The sequence below is a fragment of the Zeugodacus cucurbitae genome, chromosome 5 (assembly GCF_028554725.1).
Source record: "Zeugodacus cucurbitae isolate PBARC_wt_2022May chromosome 5, idZeuCucr1.2, whole genome shotgun sequence".
Taxonomy (NCBI): Eukaryota; Metazoa; Arthropoda; class Insecta; order Diptera; family Tephritidae; genus Zeugodacus; species Zeugodacus cucurbitae.
Genome location: NC_071670.1, coordinates 19,654,952 through 19,680,137, shown reverse-complemented (window position 1 = coordinate 19,680,137; position 25,186 = coordinate 19,654,952).

Sequence of the window (25,186 nt, the reverse complement as noted above, 5' to 3'; positions counted from 1 at the left end):
ATTACGAGTTATCGCTTCCTGTCAAGGCATCGTGCAAAAGCAAGCGCAATCAGTTGATAAGTATGTCTTTGGTGATAACTGCCAAACAAAGTATTATCAACAAACTACATACATACATATATAACATGCGTGTAAGATGCTCGTGGAGGCGAACCTTTGAATTTTCCGCAAAAAAATAATAAAAAAAATTCACACGAATTTCAATCACGAGTCAACGTAGGGAGGCGTTGAACATAATTTGTGTCTATCTATGCTTGCGTTAGGTTGTATGTATGTATGCATATGTGTTTACTGCCAGAATTATTGGCACGCTGCGGCGCCGGTAGCCGTGTCGGAGGTGTGTAGCCCGACGCCTACACAAACATCTTTGGCGCACAAATATTTAGAAGGCGGACAAATTCACTTGAAATTTGTTGATTACCAATACATGCACAACACTTTGAAAAACAAAAACAATTAATAAACACTGATTGTGGGCGCGTGAATATAAACAGGTTTGGAATGTTTTCCGCCAAAACATGCTAAATATATTGTATATATAATAATTGCAAACATTTGCTAAATTCGATTAGGCAAGGAGAGAGTCATAAGAAAGCAGAGAAAGCTATAAACAAGTTACTGGCGAGCGCCCGGGAGAAAATACTGAAATGTAATACGGAAATATTGTTATAGTAAGTTCCCTGGAAGCTGGTAGATATTCTTTGAAGTTTTTCAACTTGGCAAAAATGTGTGCTTCCACTGAGAATCCTTTAACCCTTTAATTCACCTATTGGTTTGTTCTTTGACCTATTTTCTATTGTCTTTTCCTCTTCTTATTTAGCTGGATACCACCCTGCTGAAATATGGATTTCCAGATAATATGTTTCCATGTAGCCGTAGGTACAGTATTCTGATTATAATATGTCCATCTTGTGCATTTGTCTTATCCCTAGATCATTTAATTAAATGGGTTTACTACCACGGACCCATACTTTAAAGCCATTGTCTATCCTCCCCACATTTCTATATGCAGAACTTGTCGTATCGCAAGGATTTCTCAGGAGATACCGAGTTTCTATTGAAAATTTAGTTTTAACCCTCCCATGCCCGAATTAAAATGGGCAGAGCTAACATTTTTTTAGGACAGATATATATTAGTCTTAACTCAAATATGAAGTTATAAAAATTTTAAAGTCCTATGTATCCTGGTTCATTAGTTACAGGATACTGCTTATAGGAATAAATTAAATTATGATAAATAAACTAAACACTTTTCTAATGACATTTTTTTTAAATAACTCTCTTATCTTCACTTATTTATATAGTTCACTGTGTTTTAAAATAAAACAATTATTTTTATGTTTTTGAACTTTTTTGCGAAACCTATTTTGAAAATTCCACTCAGCGAAGAACGACTACTGAATGAATACGTGCACAGCTTATAACAAACAAGTAAGGAAGGGCTAAGTTCGGGTGTAACCGGATTTCAACTCCACTCGTCATCCTGATCATTTATACATATATATATAACCCCATATCTAACTCTTTTATTTCTTGGTGACACAAACAACCGTTATGTGAACAAAACTATAATACTCTGTGCAACAGGTTGCGAGAGTATAAAAATGTAACTGTAAGTTTGCACAACACACAAGTCTACATAATTGAAAAAACCGCTGGTCAAAAAAATTTAAATAACGAGAATTAGAAGCCGGTAAGTACAATGTTGCCTATAGGCAATATTGGGCATGAAAAGGTTAAGATATATCTAAGAAGTCCAATTAATTATTAATTATTAATTATCATTTTTATACTCTCGCAACAAAGTTGCTAAGAGAGTATTATAGTTTTGTCCACATAACGGTTGGTTGTAAGCCCTAAAACTAAACGAGTTAGATATAGAGTTATATATATCAAAATGATCAGGGTGACGAGAAAAGTTCAAATCCGGATGTCTGTCTGTCCGTCCGTCCGTCCGTCCGTCCGTGCAAGCTGTAACTTGAGTAAAAATTTAGATATCTTAATGAAACTTGGAACACGTGTTCCTTGGCACCATAAGAAGGTTAAGTTCGAAAATCAGCAAAATCGGACCACTGCCACGCCCACAAAATGGCGAAAACCGAAAACACATAAAGTGCCATAACTAAGCCATAAATAAAGCTATGGAAATAAAATTTGGTATGAAGGATCGCACTATGAAGAGGCATATTTGGATGTAATTTTTTTGGGGAAGTGGGCGTGGCCCCGCCCCCAAATAGGTTATTTGTATATATCTCGCAAACCAATGAAACTATATAAACCAAACTTTCTGCAGTCGTTTTTTTAGCCATTTCCTTATACAGTCCAAAAATGACAGAAATCGGATAATAAACACGCCCACCTCCCATACAAAGGTTACTGAAAGTGGGTTAGCTCACTAACCAAAAACGTCAGAAACACTAAATCTCACATAGGAAATGGCAGATAGAAGCTACACTCAGATTTTTTTACAAAATGGAAAATGGGCTTGGCGTCGCCCACTTATGGGTCAAAAACCATATCTCACGAACTACTCGACCGATTTCAATGAGACTTGGTTTGTAATAGTTTCCTTACATCCCAATGATATGTTGTGAAAATAGGGTTTCTAACTTTCAATGGACTCTATACAATATATAGGACGAATATGTGGGTCAAATTGTGTATTATATAATATAAATAAAGTTAAATAAATAAATTGCGAGAGTATAAACTGTTCGGTTACACCCGAACTTAGCCCTTCCTTACTTGTTTTACCAATCATTTCGAGAGCTTCCGCTCCTAGAGTTGTTTGATGTACCTATTATACGTAGATCCATTTGCTGACTACAAACATTCTTCGTTAATTCAGTAACGCTGTTTCGAAAAAAATCTCATTTTACTTCCGGACTTCTTGCTGATAAATTTGTTAATAAAAGAAATATATAAATAATATTGTTTTATGAATCTCGATTGGATCTTCACTTTCGACACGTGATTCCTGGTAGAAGCTATTTATGCTTAGAGTTGTACCAAAATGAGATTTCCGAACATATCTCACCGCCTCAAATGGTTAGAAGGCGCACCCTGTATAAACATATATGAAAACATCATTCTCAATGCTATGCTATAGCATCATCAATGCTATGCTAAACAAATACACCCGTTTCCTTTCAAATAGTGAAAACTTCAAAATTAATTTCAAATGATTTGTACAGTTTCATTTGCTCAATCAGTCACTGATTCATTGTAGCGTAGAAAAACATGAACATGCCACTAAATGTTGAACGTGTGGGCGCGCACGTACTGTATCTACATATACCATAAAGTATATTATATATTCTATTTTACACAAAGATTGATGTAGAATGTAGGTGGCGAAAGATAATAGTAAATGAAAGCAAAGTAAAACAATCGCGTGATTTTTCATACACTTAATAAAAAGAACAATAACAAGTAAGGCTTAGCCCTTCGGTTGTGACTATCGCAAATAATTTATTTAATTTTATTAATATAATACACAATTTGACCCACATATTCGTCATTTATATGGGAGCAAGATGAAGTTAGGACCCGATTTCACCCATTTTTGGCACGGATACATATTATTATAAGAAAAATATTCCCTACAAATTTCTTCAAAATATCTGAGAGATTTACCTATATTTCTGGTAAAAAAGGATTGAAAGTACTGAAGTCTTCATGTTCGATATATGGGGCCCTGTAAACCTATGGTCCGATTTCGGCGATTTTTAGAAACTTCAAAGTTCTGGTTATAGGAAGTAGGTGAGGTTGTGAACCAACAAAAAATATCATTGGCATGCTAGGAAAATATAACAAACCAAATTTCATTAAAATTTGTCGAGTAGTTTCAGAGAAATGGTTTTCAGGTTTATCGTGAAATTAGTTAGCCCTACCAACAGCTGAAAGCTTTATTTTCTACTATATTCGATGAGATCCCTAGAGACTTTAGTGATTTCATAGTCGCTTAGTTGTCTATAAATGTATTTATTTTGATGTAAAATTAGGGGTAAATATTATATATACTTAGAATTTAAAATTAATACAAAATCGAATAGAAACATAAATCATGGAATTAATAAAGTCAATTAGATGTAGGGTTACAGAGCCTAAACAATTAGGAGTATTTAGTTTATAAAAAAGAGACCAATTTTCAAATCTTTTTACAATTAAAAGGGAAGAATTGGTTTTCCGATTTGTTTGTATGTGTCTTTAAGACCGTCTGTGCTATTGTTCTACCTCGACTTGGTATAAAGGTAGCTAAAATGCTACCTCGAATAACAACTCATGCTGAAAAGAAACAGCAGCATCTGATACAAAACAAAACTCTCCACTTGGCAAGCTACACTGTCTGAGGTCGGGATGAATCAAGTCAGCAAGTGAATGAGTATAAGTATGTATGTACATATACATATGTATGTGTGATAACTGTCTGGGTCAAGATAGATTCTGAACCAATCAGACGTAATAACAACAATAATAATGCAACAATATGCGAATATAAATGTGCGTTCAAGTAGATTTGCACTTGCATTGCCTACCTGTGTGCAGCCAAAGAAATATACACACAAAGCATATGAACATTTGAAAGTGTGGAGTAATTTAATGAATTGCATTTTGCAAAAATAACAGCTGATGTGCAGATAGAATACGCAACTAATCTTTATTGAATACTGTGAGAAAATTGCAGCTAAAATTCGGTTGCGGAAATAAGCGAGAATTACATACATATCTACCATGCTGAGAAGTACATTAAGAACACATCGGAGTAATGGTGCAGGAATCGAACCCCTAAAGCTAAATTCCTTAGCTCTTCTTTGCACCACTCTCTCTTGTTTCAATTCTCAAACGATTTTTCCCGTATTTCAATCAAACGTTCCCTTATTTCTGGCTTTCTAAAACAGCCGATAAAAATAATTCAATTCTCATACTCGTGAAATTTGTGATATGTGGTTCTGATATATATCCACACTTTGGATTGGGTTCAAAAAGTGCAGTCCACTCAGATGATTTCCGTTTGCACTGCGAAGTTGAACTATCTTTCATCCATGTACAGTTTTCAAGATATTATTATCAATGCCATTTTTTTAATAAATTGTTCTAATCTTAATACAATAGCAATCAACGAAGGCTCTGTGTTGAATCAATTTGAGTAGATTTCTCACAAAAGAAAGATCAAATAAAAACCGAGTGGGGTTGCACTCCAGGAGTGCAGGCAGAAGTGAAAACTTGAACTTATGGCGCGTTGGGCACTTTTTTGGGTGAGCATTTTTAGGTGCGCTCGCGACATGAGAAATTGTACATAAAAAATCAATTTTTTCAAAGCAATGTGGGCACTTTTTGAATGGACATGAAGTATAATAATATAGAAACTATATAGAAGGAAGTGAGTAATTATTAGTAAATAGTGAATACAAAATTTATCAATTCTCATCCATAATTACAATGAGAATTGATGTATATAAGGCACATCTCTGGTAGTTGGACCAGCGATTTGAGGAAGTACACTTTGTTGTACAAACGTTTGATCAGTTGATAATAAATTTAACGTTCTTCGTATATCTATGTATCGTTTACAATAATCTTTGTTCGCTTGTTTCGCCAAGTCTGACTTATGTGGGTGTTTCTCTCTGTAGCGATTATCATATTTTTTTCTTTTTTGTTTTTTTTTTCTACTTCATCCTCATAAGTGGAGTCATCTATCGAGTTTTTTTCTTTTAATCAAAAATAAAATTGTAGATTTTTTAAAGCTATAATCGTAGCATATATATTTTTCGTGTTTTCCTACTTTTCCGGCTTTCCCATAATTTTTAGCGATTTTCCGACCTTCAATTCAGGTCCCTAGTGAAATTCTCTACTAAATTGAGTATATTCTCGATTTTTCGGGTTTCCTACTTTTCCGGCGTCCCATAATTTTTAGCGATTTTCCGACCATCGAATAACGTCCTTAGTGAAATTCTCTAGTAAAATGAGTATATTTTCTATTTTTCAGGTTTTCCTACTTTTCCGGCTTTCCGATAATTTTTAATTCTTAGGGGCCATCCATAAATTACGTCACACGAATTTAAGGACTTTTTAATCCCTCCCCCCCTCCTTGTCACAAGTTGTCACATTTTGAACAACACAAGTCAAATGGAATATTTAAATAAATACATTTTCCGTTTAATATTCATTTATAAAATAAATATGAACAAGTAAGAAAGGGCTAAGTTCGGGTGTAACCGAACATTTTATACTCTCGCAATTTATTTATATTATATAATACACAATTTGACCCACATATTCGTCACATTTATTGTATAAAGTCCATTGAAAGTTGGAAACCATAATATTAGGTTAGAAGCACCGCGGTCCTTGTGTTCGATATATGGGGCCTTAAAAACCTATGGTCCGATTTCGGCGATTTTTAGAATTGGGCTGACACACTATACACATAGTATTTGTGCAAAGTTCTGCACCGATATCTTCACTAGTGCTTACTTTATATATTGTAAAGTAAAGGATTCAGATCGTCTTCAAAGTTGTGGTATATAGGAAGTAGGCGTGGTTGTGAAGCGATTTGGCCTATTTTGACAACATATCATTGGGATGCAATGAAACTATTACAAATCAAGTTTCATTGAAATCGGTCGAGTGGTTCCTGAGATATGGTTTTTGATCCATAAGTGGACGACGCCACGCCCATTTTCCATTTTGTAAAAAAATCTGAGTACAGCTTCCATTTCTCATGTAAAATTTAGTGTTTCTGACGTTTTTGTTTAGTGAGTTAACCCACTTTTAGTAATTTTCAACCTAACCTTTGTATGGGAGGTGGTCATTTTGAAAATGATGCCAAAAAAGCAAACATTTTATCGATATTTATAGGAGTTTTACTATATATTTGAAAGTTGGAATTAAATGAAGTAGCCGAACCACAATAACGCAGCGGTCATTCTAAGTCAATTCGAATTGAATACATACTTTTATATACTGCATTAGAATTAACTCTATCAATTTAAAATAAATCGGACTTGCTAATTATTCAAAAGAAATAAATGTACGTATATATTAATTGGATGGTAACTTGACAAATATGTATGACTCATCATCCACATTCATTTGCTGAGTCAAGCATGGATTAATCATAATCAGTGAGTTATTAAAAATAAATGTATTATAGTTGTAAATTTATATGTAAAAAATTTTGTCAAATCGTATTAATCATACGAGTATTATTGCAACAATTATATATATGGTTTGATTCTTCCGATCCTATACCAAAAATGAGAGGCTTTTCTTAAATCTACTAAATCTACTAAAAATTAGGCTATTAAATTCTTACTATATTTATCGAAAGAATGTCTGATATATGTACATACATATACTGTCGCTATATTTCCGAATCTTATTCATACAAAATACTAAATACGACTCTTATACGCACGTTCTCACATAGAATCTGCTCCGATAATTTGGATTAATACTTGAGGGAGTATAACATTATATTATTCGCTTATTAAATTATATGCGCTTATAGACTCTCGAAGACCATTTGACTTCTCATTAAGTTCGATACCCCTTTTCTGCAAACAGTTCTTGTTGTAGATTAATCTATGAAATTGAAAATATGTGAAAAGTGTTTCTGAGTTATGAATGAGCTTATCTGAACTTTTTTCAGGCTAAGAACATATTTCCTAATTGTTTGCAATTTCACAAGAATCGACTTCAAGACTTTCGGAAGAAATTGTGCAAACGACTAACCACGACGATTTTCAAATCGGTATTTCCTGGTAATGGCAGAGAAAGAAAGAGGTTTCCACTGTATTACGCAATATCCGAGACTAATTCAGAGAAGAAGAAATGATTCTCTCAAAAGCGGAAGAACTTAACCACAACTCTTGTAGCTAATATTCGTGTCAAATATTGGGAGTTATCGGAAATATACAAATATATTTCGAATTCTGATGTCAATGCTGGCAGTTCCCAATTACAATCGTTTCTACTCGTTTTAAAGCTTTAATCTGTCTTTTTAAGAGTTAAGACATTTAACGACCCACGCGAATAAAGCAGAATATTCAGATTGAGATCCATATTACTTTTATAAAGTTTAGTCAGTAGCTTGTAAGGGTGAAACGATCAATCCAGTACAAAGTACTGAATATCTAGAGTTATGATAACGGTAACTGGTGGATTTATAATGCTAATACATTCTCATTTTGAAACTCTTCAATTGAAATGTGTAATATATTCATGTATATATGATGCTTGTAGCTTGGTTAATAACTGTAATTAGTACTTATTACTTGTCTTAATAGCAGAAAAATCTATCAAGTTCAAACATCACAAACGACGAGCTGTCCTGTCTTTGGTTTGCTGGAGAAGTTACTCGTTTCTCAAATACCTACATGAAATAGTATCTGTTCATAAAACATGAATTAAAGACCGATAATACAAAACGATACAAGTTGTGTCTTTGATCGTTCAAATTTGCGCCATGAAAAAACTAAGGTCAGATCAACTTAACAAGAAGAGGACTGCAATAAAATACTTCGTGGTTTGTATTTTGATGGAAGGAATAATAAGAATTTGGTTCGTATTGATAAACAATGGAAATTTTACAGAAAACGACAGATACAAATCATTATGTCATTTTAACGGATCAAAGAAGCAACTAGTATTTAGGCCATGCCAATTGTGAGTCGGAGACATCTAAAAATATTTAAATTAGCTGTTGTTGGGTGCGATAGAACCGTAGTGTATACAGGTTTCAATGGTGGTGTTATTCGTCTGATGGAGGAGGAATTCAATAAGCCCTCACAGTGGTTTATCTGTCAATTGCATTCAAATGAGTTACCACTACGTCATTTTTGATTACATTTAGACGGAAAAACTGCAGGCTTAATACTTTTCTGGCGACATCGGTTCTCAATTACAAATTGGTCAAACAATACCGATAGTCGAATTTACGTTATAGCTACAACATTACCTAAAATAACTAGGGAATAGCTTAGTACCGTCCAAAAGTATTTATACGACGGCTAACAGTACTGGTGTATTTTCTTCTGATTTAGCTGATATTCTAGATGGCTAACAATAGCTAATCGAATTCTGTGATTTTATGTCACTTAGATTGACCCAGAAGAAAAACAAGTTGTATTAGTCACGTACATTATGAAAATTGATCAAACAATGTGGTTTACAATAAAATGTAATTCCTCGTCCATTAACGGAGCTAAACCGATATGAAAAGAATCGTTTACAAAGTATTCCAACATCAATGGATATTTTGGTCACACAAAAATTTTTCTAATTGTCATGCTTGATGACGACAGATAAGTTATAATAATTGCATATCGATGAATTGTTAAAGCAAAATCAGAGAATGCACGAAAAATTCAAACGTTTAAGGTATCTGCATTCAACTTCGATGCCAAAGGTTACACAGACATTATTATGTGTGATACTGAACTAAACTGAGCCACCTCTAACTTATAATATGTCTGATAAAACCTTGAAAGACATTGTCAAAGAAGTTAAGATGATGCAACGAATGCATTATTAAACAGGTAAGGAAGGGCTAAGTTCGGGTGTAACCGAACATTTTATACTCTCGCAATTTATTTATTTAACTTTATTTATATTATATAATACACAATTTGATCCACATATTCGTCATATATATTGTAAAAAGTCCATTGAAAGTTGGCAACCATAATATTAGACTAGAAGCACCGAGGTCCTCGTGTTCGATATATGGGGCCATAGGTTTTTGGTGTGATTTCGGCGATTTTTGGAATGAGGCTGACACACTATAAACATAGTATTTGTGCAAAGTTCTGCACCGATATCTTCACTAGTGCTTACTTTATATATTGTAAAGTAAACGATTCAGATCGTCTTCAAAGTTCTGGTATGTAGGAAGTAGGCGTGGTTGTGAAGCGATTTGGTCTATTTTGACAATATATCATTGGGATGTAAGGATACTATTACAAACCAAGTTTCATTGAAATCGGTCGAGTAGTTCCTGAGAGATGGTTTTTGACCCATAAGTGGGTGACGCCACGCCCATTTTCCATTTTGTAAAAGATCTGAGTGCAGCTTTCATCTGCCATTTCTTATGTGAAATTTAGTGTTTCTGACGTTTTTCGTTAGTGAGTTAACCCACTTTTAGTAATTTTCAACCTAACCTTTGTATGGGAGGTGGGCGCTTATTATCGCTCCACCTTAATATATAAGTATAATTAGTTGGCCTAATTTGTTTTAGTATACATCTGAATAATACCTTAATTATTCCCTATTTCAAAGTAGACTTCCTTAGAGCTCTCTGTATGTCAACGGTGCAATATGGAGACGCACTTGTGGCAAATTGCCACTTTTGAAACCAACTTCATTTCGCACCTTTCATTTATTGAGCATTTACTTATATTTTCATTTCATTTAAATGTTTGTTAGCAGTGCATGTGGCATGTGGCACGGCACTCATTTACGCAAACAAAGTTGATGGAGTTGAGGAATCAACAACACTAAATAACAAAGTCAACTTATTCATACACACACTAATAATCCTTTGAACACACACACCATTTACAAACCTATGTTTGTATACTTGTAGTTTGTGGCTTAGTTTTCGATATTATCGGCTTATGGCAGCATTTAATTTTAGCCACAGTAGAATTTGCTTTTGCTGCTGTTGCATTGATTATTTTCCAACGTGAAAACTATGAAGAAGCAAATAAATAGAAAAATTATAACAACAACAAACGTTGTGGTAATTGTGTTTGCACATCAGCGAACGCCACTTTCAGCGATACACACCGGCATACATATAATTTTTATACATACACATACGCAGCTGATTGGATATGAAAATAGCTGGCGAGTGTCTATTTTTAGTCACACACGATTCGCAAAGCCAAGCAGAGCAGGTATTTACATACACACACAATATGTATGTGGGAGTGTGTGTTCGACTGGGGAGGTCGGACAGCTGGCGTATGGAACGCCAGAGTTATGAGCATATGCACACATACATATATGTATATATTGTATATGTACTTAACGCTGTTGTTACCACGAAAGCAACGTGTGCACGCCCCAGTTTAGTGGCGCCCCACTTGAGTAGCCGCTTTTGGTTAAACTATGTGCATATATACATAAATATACGTATATTGCAACATGTGTTAGTCGGTTGGCGTCTGGAAGCCAAAGCATGGCATGTGCCACAATTATGGTTATGACAGTGTGCAGTTAATTGTTTTTCAGTATAGCACACAAGCCAATAACGGTATATAAATACAAATACATACACTCATTTGAGTACGAGCACATGTTTATTTGCATACACAATCGTATTTATGCAAATACATAGATTGACTTTGCTGTACGTTTGTAGGTTGGAATCAGCTCCGTTACCCTTGAATGGGCGAAAAATACCTTTTCAATTACTAATATCGACCTCACTTGCTGGCAATCCTTGCAATTGAAAATTACATTACTGCTTGCGCACACACACTAATAGATGTTCAGGGAAGTGCTGCCTAGTCTTTAATTACTCGCATTAATTATTGGCCGGAGCGTTATTAACAGTTTCTCATATATACATACATATACATATACATAAGTATGTACATATGTATGTGGGCTAGTCGGTATATATAATTTAAACTTGCACATCGTAGTACGGTCACCTTGATGAGTTAGTGGATTGAAATCGCTGATAAGACTTTCAGTTTCTAGAAGAAGCTTTGAGTTTTCTCATAAAAATCGTCAGTCGTTACAAGTTGTATTAGAATTTTTATATCCCCAAAAATTGTGACACATGTTTCACTAGATTTGGGGTATATAAGCATACTATCGTTATTTAGGTAGAGCATTCGACGGAGTAAATCGCTTAGTTCTCTTGCAAAAAACTTGAATTTGAAACATGATCTTTTGGGTTTTAAACCAAGATTTCTTTAATAGATATCTTTATCCAGTTTTATGCAGATTCATTTTTTAATAATTTGATCAAAAATTATATTGTATATAAAATTATAGTCTAAAGACTACTCTGGTGATTTGGGAGATTTGAAGACCTGAAGCTTGAGTTTACATTCACATTCACATGATGGTGTTAAAACTAAAGATAATTTTGCAACTATGTTCTAGGGAATATAGATAACCATATATTACTAAAATCCTTTTTACGAATTTATGCCGCACTATACATATAATATATAATTCGGTAGTATGTAACACTAGTTACCAAATTCACTCCAATAAAGTTCAACTCCAACGGAGTTTCCAAAGGGTTTCTATCTGCCTTCGGATACTATTTAAAATCTATATACATATACCAATGACGGCATAACGATTTTAGTATAACTTTCGAATTGGTCAGTTTGAATTCAGAGCTCTCTTAACAAGCCTATGACCTTGCCTAATATTTTCAAAATCACGTTAATCCAATTTTGAGCTAAACACACCATTCCGCCGCAGACGTAATCTTAACCCACCTGTTGAATTATTTTTAGCTAGCAGTTTTTGATCTCGCTTTCAAAACTTGGTTCTTGTTCTGTAGGTTTCGTCTCCGAGCTCGTTTGATGATCGTTGGCTATGTTTCTATTAAGAGAAGCTCGTCCAAATGTATAGCAGGGGGGTAGCGCACGCCTTTGACATACATTTTGAGCTTTCATGTTTAAATACAACAACTGCGAGGTATATCCCAAATGTGTAAAGTTAATGCGGTGCCTTAGTCTCACCGACAGCAGAATGGGATAATGTTGAATTCCTCTGCCTTCTTGCCTTTTTCTATACTATATACTATGTATTTATTGAGCTTCTTTGGAGATTAGAAAGTACAAAACGAATGGACCCAATTATAGTGACACCTTTTCATAAAAATATTCCAAATATAGGTTATTTTATTACGAGAATAGGAACCCAAAATATATACAGTGCAAGTCCCTCGACCGAGTTTTAAGATTAGCGCTATTAATTAGCAATCAAGAGCGATTGAGGTCAACGCTTGTTTTCAAACGGCCTCAGGTACAAATTTTGATTTCTGTCATATTTTTAAAGTGCAAATGTGACAGATTACCGTCGTGTGTGCCGCTAAGTTTCGCAACCAAAATGAATGCCGCTAGTTGGTGTTTTTGTGTTTTTAACTTTACCAATTCGAAAACGCTTTTGCACAGCAAAACCACAGCTTTAACGGTTGCTGCGGCAGCTTTAGCCGCGGCGATGCGTCGGCACGATCCAATTACCGCTACCGCCGTGTCAGCCAAGTAAAAGTGAAATTATGCAACACCTCATTGTTATTGCTTGGTTGGCGGAGTGGTTTTATAAGGCAAAAAGACGAAAAAGGGTGATAAGTGAATGGCAGTAAGAAATTGCTGGCGACCCAAAACCAATGGGGAAGACAAATGTTATCCCTTGCCGCACCGCACGACTGTGTGGTATGTGGCAACAAACTCATTGAGTGTGTAGAATTTCCCGACAGTGTCATTTGCATTGTTCGATAATGCTGTTTGACTAGTGACCGTTGATCTGATGATTATAAGCCACTGTGGTTGTGTTTACTTTTTGGTATTTGGTCATTTGCCAAAGAAGAAAGAGTAACTACACAGTTATTTTTGTTACTTAAATATACCGTAAAAGTCAATGAGTCTGAAGAAACCCTATACTATAATCTTTTCAAGTAAGACCCTTTCATAAAGTAAATGAGCCAGTGGATCCCCAAATTAAGCTAAGTCTCCTAAGTGCTAGTTTTTATGCCATTCCACCTCGACTAGTCCTACTGGTTTCTCTTTCTATTCAACGATCTTACAGGGTATCCAACGAAGAGATCTAACTGTATCATCGTCATAGTCGAGCCTAAGTGACCGGAGCAGCAGTGGTCTGAAAGGCTGAGATATGTGTATTTGTCTCGAAAATGAAAATAATTAAGGATAGCCTTAGTTAAATCGTAAAAAAATTGTTCTGTTGATTTCTACGTTTACGTCTAATTAATTACTTTTGCGTCTGGAACACGTATTGATTTGGTCTAATGTAGAATTACTGGACATTTCGATTGATCAAATCGACGAGAAGACTAAGAAAGAAGGCATAAGAAGGAGAACCAATTGTAACAATATTTAAGGTAAATAATTACTCCATTTGTCGTTACGTATACGTATCGTATATGTGATGAGTGCTTACAAGACGAGCCACATGATTAGCATCGTTGTTCGATCTGATTGCCGTTGCAACACGCGAAGCCGTCTTGCAGAAACGTAGCGTTGAGCTGAGTGTTGTATTGACCAATTTTCTAGTTAAGGTTATAAATTAAGCAAACGTCGACATGACGCAGCGAGACTTTCAACACCTGTTTGAGCTGCGCTTGTGCCAACACCTTGAACATACATATGTGTATGTAGCGTGTGCTGGTGCGCATGTCGGATTGCGCAGACGCGTCGATGGACACGCTGAGCGGAGAGCATCAAAAGTCAATGCCGCAGCACGTGAGTCGGTAGATTTTCATTACTTTTATTTATTTCGGTTGTGGCAACAACCGAGGCGGCGACAGCAATAACACCATTACCATAAATATTGCCACTGCTTGGCTGCTGACGCGCCGGCTTACGCCAACACCGTCAATACTTTCGGCGGAGTGGAATCGTAAAAAGCGACCACACTATAAAACGAGGCAAGGCATTAGCGGAATCACTGTTGTTGACTTGCCAGTCAGCCAACCAGCCCGCCATCCGGATGACCAACAACCAATCCATTAGGCGTGTGTTGTGTCTAAATGGTGTTTGGTTGTTAGTGTTCTTGTATTGTAATTTTCGCTTTTTAGTTGCTTATTCGACTTCATTGCAAACTTGTTCGTTGCAACTTAATGTTTGTATCATTGTTGTTGCAATGTGGTTATGCAAATGTTTTTGCATTAAGTCTAGGTGATGAACGTCTACTGAATTTTTAGTGGCATTGTTATTATTGCGCTAGTCGAAGAGGCAAATAAGTAATTATGAATATTCGGTTGCACTCGGTTATTTCAGTTTATACAGTGACAGGCATTCGTTTAAACGCAGCCTTATTTTTCATTTTGCTTCATTCTCTCTCTTTTATCAATGACTTGATTAAAACAAATTCTGTGTTATATTGCTTGGTAGGCTAACGGGAAGTTGCTGTAGGGCAAAAATCTAGGTTCGTTGTTGCTGTTATATTTAATGCAATTTTTTAATAATATGATAATTTTAATTGATAAATGAATTTGTTTTAAACAAGTTGTTTTAAATAAGGATGCGTTTAAACGAATGTCTGTCACTGTATATTACTTTGTCTTGTCTTTATATATCTTGCTGCGTCCCAAGAAAATCCCCGACCGTACCCTACTTTTGGGTACGGTACTTTAGTTTCGAGATCTGTGGATCTATATGACAAGCCGTAGTATCTTATATTCCAGAAAGCACTTATAATAAACTTTGGAATTTTAAGTTTAATATATTGTAGTGTAGACATTCGATAAACTCGATCCCTTATGATAATGAAAAAAAAGCTACCGTGTCAGAATGCAGAGAAAAATCCAAAGCTCTAAAGTTCTTGAGAGCGGGGATTTAATAGCAACAAGCGTGTTGATAGTATGAAGTCCGGAATCATAACAGAGAAGTATGTACCATTTAAACACGTATCGGCAAGAGATCAACCTTCATTTCTTAATTTGTGAAATTACATTTAATGTTAGATTATTAGCTGTTTTAAATGACTTATGTATTACACTCGCTTACCAACTATTTGCCGATACGCGATTTTTTTGCATTTCTTTGAATGCAACCACTGAGTTACTTCATTCCTATTGTTATTTGGCTTTGACTGTGCGCGCAAGATTTCCAATTAGTAAAAAATATTGAAAACTACACTTGGCAAAGTCATCGTAAATCACGGATTACCTGGCAGCCAACAATTGGCTACTGGCACGCGGAGCTCGGCGTGCAATTGCAAGTGCGGCAGCCGACATTTTAAATCTTTGGCGAAATGTGTTCATTAGATTTAGTAATTAGACGCGCTAATCAACTTCAGCACAACAACACAACTTAGCGAGCGAGTGCGATAGCCGTAAATAACTTTGATTGACTTACCGGTGGTCCTACCTGACGGTGCTATCCTAGTGCTAATTGTAGTGTGACACTACGCAGATACTTATGTATATCTATATAAATACATTTCTGAAACTATTAAGAGGAAGAGTACAAAAAATCGCACATTTCGAAGTTTTGGGACGCGTTCAGTCATGGAACACCCAGTTACCATTGCGAATTTGGCTCACCATTGACTGCTTACCAGTCAATAATTAGTGTATAACACTTGTGAGGTCCAAGAATTTGCAAATTGTGATCGCATAAAAAAAGATAGTGGCAGGAGAGTATCTAAGTCAACATCAGTTTTAATCAGTTAGCCCCACCGGTTGGAATTTAGAGGCTTGAATGAGAATATATTGCAGAGGATATCTTGAGGAATTGTAATGTTTCGATAAATCCCAAAAATCTTCGAATAAAAAGAAGATGCTTCCAATAATCTTTTGGTTTACATAAGGCCTGTTAACATTATTTACTGATTGATTTGTGGTTTTAAAGTGCATATCCATACATTGATTAAGAATCATTTGAAGAAATTGATACACTGGTTTTCTTAAACTAAACTTCCGTATCTTCCTCTTAACATTAGCCACCTATAAAAAACGGATTCTACATACCGACAAATTACTTTGTCTTCTTTTTGCTTAAAGTTGATTTTCCTTGACACTTCCTGACAGACATTAATTCCAGAAGCATCTTTCAAACAAAACCTATATCATTGTAAACTTGGTCCTTACAAATAATTCACTCGTAAAGAATATTACGGAGCTTAAACTTGAGTGTTTCAATTGTTTTGGCATTCTATGACGGTTTTTCGTTCGACACTTTTAACAATTGGCATCTGAAACATTCCCGATAACAACTCGACAGTGATATGTAGTTCCTGAAATGTCTTTTTTGCAACCTTATCTAGCTTTAAGATATCTGGATCCACATAAGCCTTTAAAAAAATATCATTGGAATAATCTAAATATCCTAGGGATAGCATTTGGACTAGGGCTTTGTTGAATGCGTCTAGAGATGGGTATGGCTCGAGAGAATAGAATCATATGCAATCACATACGAGTACATACTATGTTTCGAACCAGGGTTACTACCCGAACGACAAGCCTCAAGGCAGTACTGAACACATAATTAAAGTTCTTATGCTTAAATTATAATTCAGTAGGTATTGAGAACGTAGAAAATGATGGCAAAAAAAGATCGTTCGGATTATTATGATTAAGTATGATAGCTTATTTTTGGCAACCTTTTTGCCGTGTACCCTGTTTGCGGACTACTTCACAGTGTTTCTGTCATGAGCATTGGCTACAGAACAATCAGAACTATAAGTTCTTTTAAACAGTCGAACATGGACAAACATAATGCGAACCCGCAATGTTTTTTATGTGAATAGTGATAGTTTATGACCCTTTCTATGTTACTTAGAGTGGTAACATCCATCATTTGTGGTACAGTAAAAAACTGGTTATAAAAATTTTATTTGAGGTATTTTAAAATAACATTTGGTATTTCCTTGAGTGATTTCAGCAGCTCTTGTGCTTTTTACAGTCGTCTATATCTGAAATTTAAAAAACAGAGACAGAGAAGGTCTAAATTCATGCGATAAACACATTTTTACAATCTGGGAATGGCAATTTTCCTTCATTTTTGCAATGGCAACCCGTTGTTGTTGCGCCGTTGCAACCATGACTTGGAACTCTTTATTTCTGCCACGTGTTAAATTAGCGTGAAACGTTTACAATGTGCAGATAAGATGAGATGCTGTAAAAAAGGAAATCAATTTCTAGCAAAACACAATTTAGGAATGCAACAAAACGTAGTAAGTGAAGAGAACACGCTGCTGGACAGGTTAGTGAGACCGCTTATGTGTATAATCATATGGTGAAATGAATAGTTCGCCTGTCTATCATGAGTCTTGTCTAGCTTTGTAGTAATCAACTATATGGGGGTTCGTAATCTAAGCTGACAGGAACATATCACGCAAGCGCGCCCAACGCACCAAAAACTTCAAAACATAACGCGGAGCTCGAGGAACCCGAGGAGCCAGCAGCAAATTGCATCAAGAATTCGCAATAAAAACGCAAGAGTGTCCACGCATGCGCAATCCTTAAATGGTTGGCTCTGTTTTAATAGCAACAACCGGCGATCAGTCGTAAACGATAAAGCAATGACGTGGCAGCCAGCCAACAAACGGCCGGGACGTTAGACCATAACGAGAGCGAAAATTGCACCATTAAAAATCCAAAAGAAATAAGAAGGCGGATAATAAAAAACAAAGATTGGCTATAAAAACGCAACGTGCAACTGGAAACATAAATGTGAACTTCACAGCCCAAAAGCCATTGGCACGCGCTACCACAGCGCGCTTACGCCGAGTGCGCCCTGCAGTTGCTGGCGGCAGATGGCGGGTTGTGCTGCATATGTAGATGCTCGCGCGTTGTCCGTTGCGTGCAGACGCGTGAAAAACACAAGTAGTCACGATGCATAAATAGTCGCGCGACGACATACAAACATATGGCTTATTTGCTTGTGCTTCGTAGTTAGTTGGACCGTTGGACCAGTTTGCCATTTACAGCAAGTTATGACCGACTGTGCCATAATTTGTAATAAAACAAACGTCGACAATGCCAACTCAAGTTCCTCTCTAACAATTTCCGTTTATTGTGGGGGAACCACTAGCTCTTGCTGTAATTGAATAATTGAACTCAGTTTGTTAAATGAGTTGGTTTACAGCCTATTTTGTGTGTTTTGGGAAACCTAAAGTACTGAAGCTGAGCTTACCGACGCTTCATAAAAATAATATAATAACAAGTAAGGAAAGGCTAATTTCCGCTGCAACCGAACATTTTGTACTCACGCAATTTATTGCTATATTTTTATTGAGATAACACACAATTTGACCCATATATTCGGCATAAAGTCCAATAGAAAAACGAAAATCACCAATATATATATTATTTCTAAGATTATATGCTCACTTAATTTGGCTAAGTATTTTATTAGCTATATGAGAACTAGGGGAAATTAACCATTTAACCATTTCTGGTACAGAGACACACCATTAGAGGAAAAAGATTTCCTCTGAACTAAATTAAGATATCTGAAAGATTTACCGATATTTTCGGTGAAAAATTACCATAAGGCTCTGAATTCTTCATATCGATATATATGATATACCGAATTTCATTGAAATTGGTCGAGTAGTTCCTGAGATATGGTTTTTGACCCATATGTGGCGATGCTACGCCCATTTTACATTTTGTAAAAAAATCTGAGTGCAGCTTCTGCTATTTTTACTGCAAAATTTAGTGTTTCTGCCGTTTTTCGTTAGTGAGTTAAAGCACTTAGTAATTTTCAACCTAAACTTTGTATGGGAGGTGGGCGTGGTTATTATCCGATTTCAACTATTTTGGTAGCGTATGGTGGTGTAGGTAAGGGAACCGACAGCAGACAGTTTGGTTTATATAGCTTTATTGGTTTGCGAGATATATACAAAAAACCTATTTGGGAGCGGGGCCACACCCGCTTCTCCAAAAGAATCACATCCAAATATAGCCCTCACTAGGACGATCCTTTGTACTAAACTTTATAACTTTATTTATGGCTTAGTTATGACGATTTATGTGTTTTCGGTTTTCGCACGGACAGACAGGCATTCGGATTTTGACTCGTCTCGTCACCCTGATCATTTTGATATATATAACCCTATATCTAACTCGTTTAGTTTTATGACTTACAAACAACCGTTATGTGAACAAAACTATAATACTCTCTTAGCAACTTTTGTTGCGAGAGTATAAAAAACTCCCAATGGATGGCTGGGTTTTGCTTAAATCCAAAGGCGGTACCGAAATTTTCATTAAAACATAAATTTTTCAAAAAACTATAAAATATTGATTTATACACAGTTTTAATTATTTACTTCGCATAACGATTTATTTAAATACTTTAAACATACAGCAGAACTTCTTTAACTCGAATCACCATAATCCACAAAAAACTTCGAGTTAGAGAGAATTCGAGTTATAGAATTTTCATTAAAACATAAAATTTTTCAAAAAGCAGTAAGATATAGATTAATACCCAGTGTTATTTATTTAATTCGCAAAAAGTTTTATGTTCATACGTTAAAACATGTATTCTGAATTTTGCTTGTTGCAGTTTGCTATTGTTTGGCTCTTGACGTTTGTATTCCATGCCTTTGTTACATGATTTATGCAATTCATAAGTGTAATATCATACTTCTTGTTCGCCTCCATAAGATATAAAGGGACTCTTCTATCTCGATTAAATTTTGTATTATGCCCTAACCGCGTGCGATATATGCAAGGAAATTTCCATGAAACTTTCCTTCTATTGCCAATTCAAGTGTTCGAGTTATGGAGATCTTCGAGTTATAGAAGTTCGAGTTATGGAAGTTCCACTGTATATTCTGAAATTTTGTATAATAGTTTTGTTCACATAACGGTTGTTTGTAACACCGTAAACTAAAAGAGTTAGATATAGAGTCATATATATCAAAGTGATCAGTGTGACGAGTAGATTTGAAATCCGATGATGTCTGTCCGTCCGTATGTCCATATGTCTTAAGCGCGACCGTTATTGCGCCATGATAACCAACTATTCGACGCCTGAAATTGAAGTTCGTGACCTCGGCGACATTTGGTTTCAACAAGACGCCTCACTTTCCACACATCGCATCAATCAATAAATTTATTGAGAGAAAACTTCGGTTTCGATTGGCCATTAAGATCGTCGCAACATTATACTTTTTCCTGTGCTGCTTTGTAAAGCCTAAAGTATATGCGAACAATCCCGCTTCGATTCAGGCATTGGAGCAAAACATCACGCGTGTCATTCGCCAGTTACCAGTCGAAATACTCGAACGAGTCATCGAAAACTGGACTCAACGGATGGACCATCTGAGACGTAGCCGCGGCCAACATTTGAAAGAAAAAAATATTGTCAAAGACTGTTCTTTCAAATGATAATAAACGTTCCCCTTTAAATTTGTATTTTTTGTGTTTTTTCTTTAAAAAAGTAGGTAACGTCAAAATGGATCACACTTTACTTACCTATTATTAAGACTAAAGACAATAGAAATTTCCTCATTTACGAAAGAATTTAACGCGACAAAAAATATTACTGGATATATTTGTATTAGCAACCTTGTCAGCAAGAAGACAGTGCATACTCCAGATCCGCAAGATCCGCCACAACGTGACTCTCGGGTGTTACTTACGATGTTTTTAATGAAAAAGTCACCTCATATGTAGCTCATACTTTCCCAAAAGCACTTTTTTATTTATTAGTTACTAGCAGACCCGGCCACACGTTTTTGTGGCTAAAGTATACATTAAATTAGTAAATCTTTCAATCCAGAGAAAAAATGCTTACGCATAAAGACGAAAACGTTATAGCCGATAAATTTTAAAATGATTGATAGACATTATTGTAGATCTGTGTTAAGCGTAAATCATCATAATTTGAAGAAGTTGAGAAAGTAACAAATGACCAAATTTCATAGTTGGCTTTATCTTGGCTTTGGCAAAGTTTGATGTTCATTTATGTTACGTAGCATGATAACAACTCACACTACTTTTAATTGCAAGTGAGTGGGGATAGTCCATCAATTTAAAATTGTCTGTGTGATAATTGAATACGTCATCCTGGTTTGTAGCTGTGTCAACTCTCCTTTAACGAAATTCTAAATTGTTGCATTAAGATCAAAGAGATCCTTGTTTTTTTACCACCAATATAGGTCATTCAATCAGCCACTTATGTTTATTATATTATGGTTTCATGTCAGGAAAAACACGATGAATAAGCTCCTAAGTGACAGAAACCCGTTAAAAATGTTATTGATCCATCGAGGTGTCAACTGCGTCTCTACCATTTTCAACTATTTCTCAAAACACTCGTATGTTATTTGTTATTTGGCGATTATTTATGTGTCGCCACAAATTATATGATTTTAGGAATGTGATTAGGTCGTCAGCAACAGTTGATCCAGGAATAGTCTGGCGAAAATCACCTGCCAACAGAATAATGGCTTCACCAAAAATATTTTCGTTGTCGCGTAAATCTTTTAAAGTCCTGTGCAGTACCTCCAGCGACTTGAATATCTGGAAAATCTTCTTTATAGCTATTTTTTTGGCGATTTTGCAGACTGGTGTTTCGTTGATTTGTAATTTAGGAATAATTTCAAGGCCGAATTGCCGTTTGTCTGCCTACCAACAGGTGCCACGTTGCCTCTATTCCCATTATTACTGGGCGTTAAAAATGAGTGAAATCGGTTTAGGAATTACCTCAACCCTCATGTACTATATATGCTGATTTTAGTTGTACTATTGGACTTTATTTCAAATTGTGTTTAATAAAATTACATCAATAAATTGCGAGAGTATAAAATGTTCGGTTGCCTTTACCTACTTGTTACAAATTGTTTTGGGCTATCGACACAGCCTTATACAAATGAACAATGATACAAATATTTTAACAAAGCAACAATGACAACTTTAAAAATATTAATATTTTTTGTTTTGATTTTTTTTTATAATTTTGTTGTCAATTCAAATAAAATCATCTTCTTGTTATCTTCCTCACTATTTTTCGATATATGTATGTATACTTGCTTTCTAATTCTTCCCTGACCTTCCATAAATATTTCAAAACTAAAATTAGCCAGTTCTGTTTGGCCCTTCTCGACTTTTTTCGAGACTAACGACACAAATTGTTTTTAGTGATAGGGGTGATTAGAAAATTGTGGATTTAAGATTTTTCCAGGCAATTTTTCTAATTAATTAATAAGTAAGAACCATCCCCGTACCTCTAAAAACATTCTAAACAAAGAATTTGCGTAATCGGTCCAGCGATTCTCGAGTTATGCGCTTAGCAACACATTTTGCGATTCATTTTTATATTATAGATATGTCTCCCGACGACTTAAGTCGTTGATGACTTACCATCAATATTGTTTTATCTCATTAATCTAGTCCTATGGTCCACTCTTTATAACATTCCATTGTTGATTATAACTGATTTCCCGCTCCTTTGGTGAATTATCATGCATGACGTAATCCTCGTTCACGTGTAATTATTAAATACTCCACACCAGTGCTGCTTCCAAAAACTGTCAAATGCATTATCAATTTGCCCAGCCATTGTTGCTAAACTCTTTTAACCTCTGTACTAAACTAATTTGCATTTGAAGAGCCTCATTGAACAGGCCTTTATTTGTACAATCGCTGGACAAAATCTGCAAATAAAGCCGACAAATTTTCCAAATAAGTCGCACAAGTTTGAAATGGTGAAGAGCAAAGAATTAAAATGAAATGTGAAGTAAGAGCAGAGTTAAGATGTCACAAGTGAGGATTATCTTTGGGTCTAAGACGTAAAGCGGTGAAAAATGCTCGGAAGCTAGAGAATAAATTTATGAATGTACACACAACTCTAAATACGAGGGTATTTACGCAAATAAAACAATGACAACAAATGCACACAGGGACGAATGGGACCGAAGGTGTGAAAGACAAAATTTGTCCTTTCCGTGCGTTGTGTTACCTTACGTTTCTACTGACTACATTGTGTGTGTGTATGTCTGTCTGTCAGTGTGTGCTGTGGCGTGCAGTAGACCAAACTTGCAGCTGCCTGAACTGGCCGCTCGGCATTGTCCGCCGTATTAATCAAAGCGAAAACATGTGTTTGTTGTCATCACACACAAAAGTTTATATACTGGAAAAACACCAACTCAATTCAAATGTATTTTAGCCGCACAAAGGGATATGCAAGAGTGTTCGCTGAAGTAGTGAAAACCTTTTAGTAAACAAAAGAGCTAAGCGCAAATATTCCATTCGTTCAAATAATGCCAATTTACATAGAGACTTGGCATGTCAGCGTACTTTTTTGGAAACTGATTATTTTGTGTAGAATTTTATTAATTTCAGCAAAGATTGTGACTTTATTGAACGTAGGTATTAAATGTATACATATATGAAAAAATACTCCGTGGACTGAGAAGAGGTCTTACACCACATACAAAAAAATTGTATGCGAGTCTAAGTGTACTACTGTCTTCGATTCGTCATTTCTCTGCTCGCTAGTCTCTTTAAAAAATACATATAAAAGCAACAAAAAAGTCAAATAGTTAAACTCGTACAATAGAGTGTACGGTTATCTCATTAAAATGATATAGTTTGTTCAATTCGCTCCTCTCCAACGCTTGGTGAATCGGCATTTTATCAAGAACTTTCAACTGTTGACCAAATTATGTTGCGTGTTTGTTTGAACGGAGAATCTGCGGTCTGAGAGTTACTACATAAAGTGAATACTGCACTGCATAACCTACCTGTTTGAAATAAAAGTACATGGAGATACCACGCAATTTTCCCTAGCAACTCTCACTTACGCAACATTACGTTCCATAATTCGACAACAATCATCGTCATAGCTTGTTGATGTCAAAAATGCAGAACGTTCATTGCAGCCACATACGTCACAAAGCTGCCGCCAACAAATGTATGTGTGTAGTGTAGCGTTGTGGTTGCCCCGACTTGGGTACACACATAAATTACCTGATCAAATAAATTAACTAAATTCATGGCAATGCGCTGCCAACAACCCACGTTATCGTATCTTTTGGTATTGGCTCATACTTCAACAGACACGTACAGTGGTTGATAGCTGGCTAAAATTACTTTCACTTCCCACCAAACAGCCAATTCTGGAATGTGTTTGGAGGAAGTGTTGGGACGCTTACCCCAACAGTTTCGCGCTGGATATCATTTGGAAAATCAACTGGCGATTTTACTAGCGGGAATAGAAATAATGTCGCTAAATCGAAAAGAGCGATCTTCCACACTAGCTCAAAGAGTCGCCGTCGCCGAGGTCAAATTGGTCGAATTATATTACTTGGCCCCTACTTGGACTTGGTCTATTGGTTTCCCAAGATAAAAAAGTCAATTGTTGAAGCTTTAATGTGGACCGTCTGAGGGATACATACATACATTGATAGTCCTTCCCGATCCTGACGGAACTTTTGGTGTTGCTCAATATCAGTTTACACAGTCGTATTAGTTTTGCGGGGATACGAAATAAAGACATAGCGGCCTAGA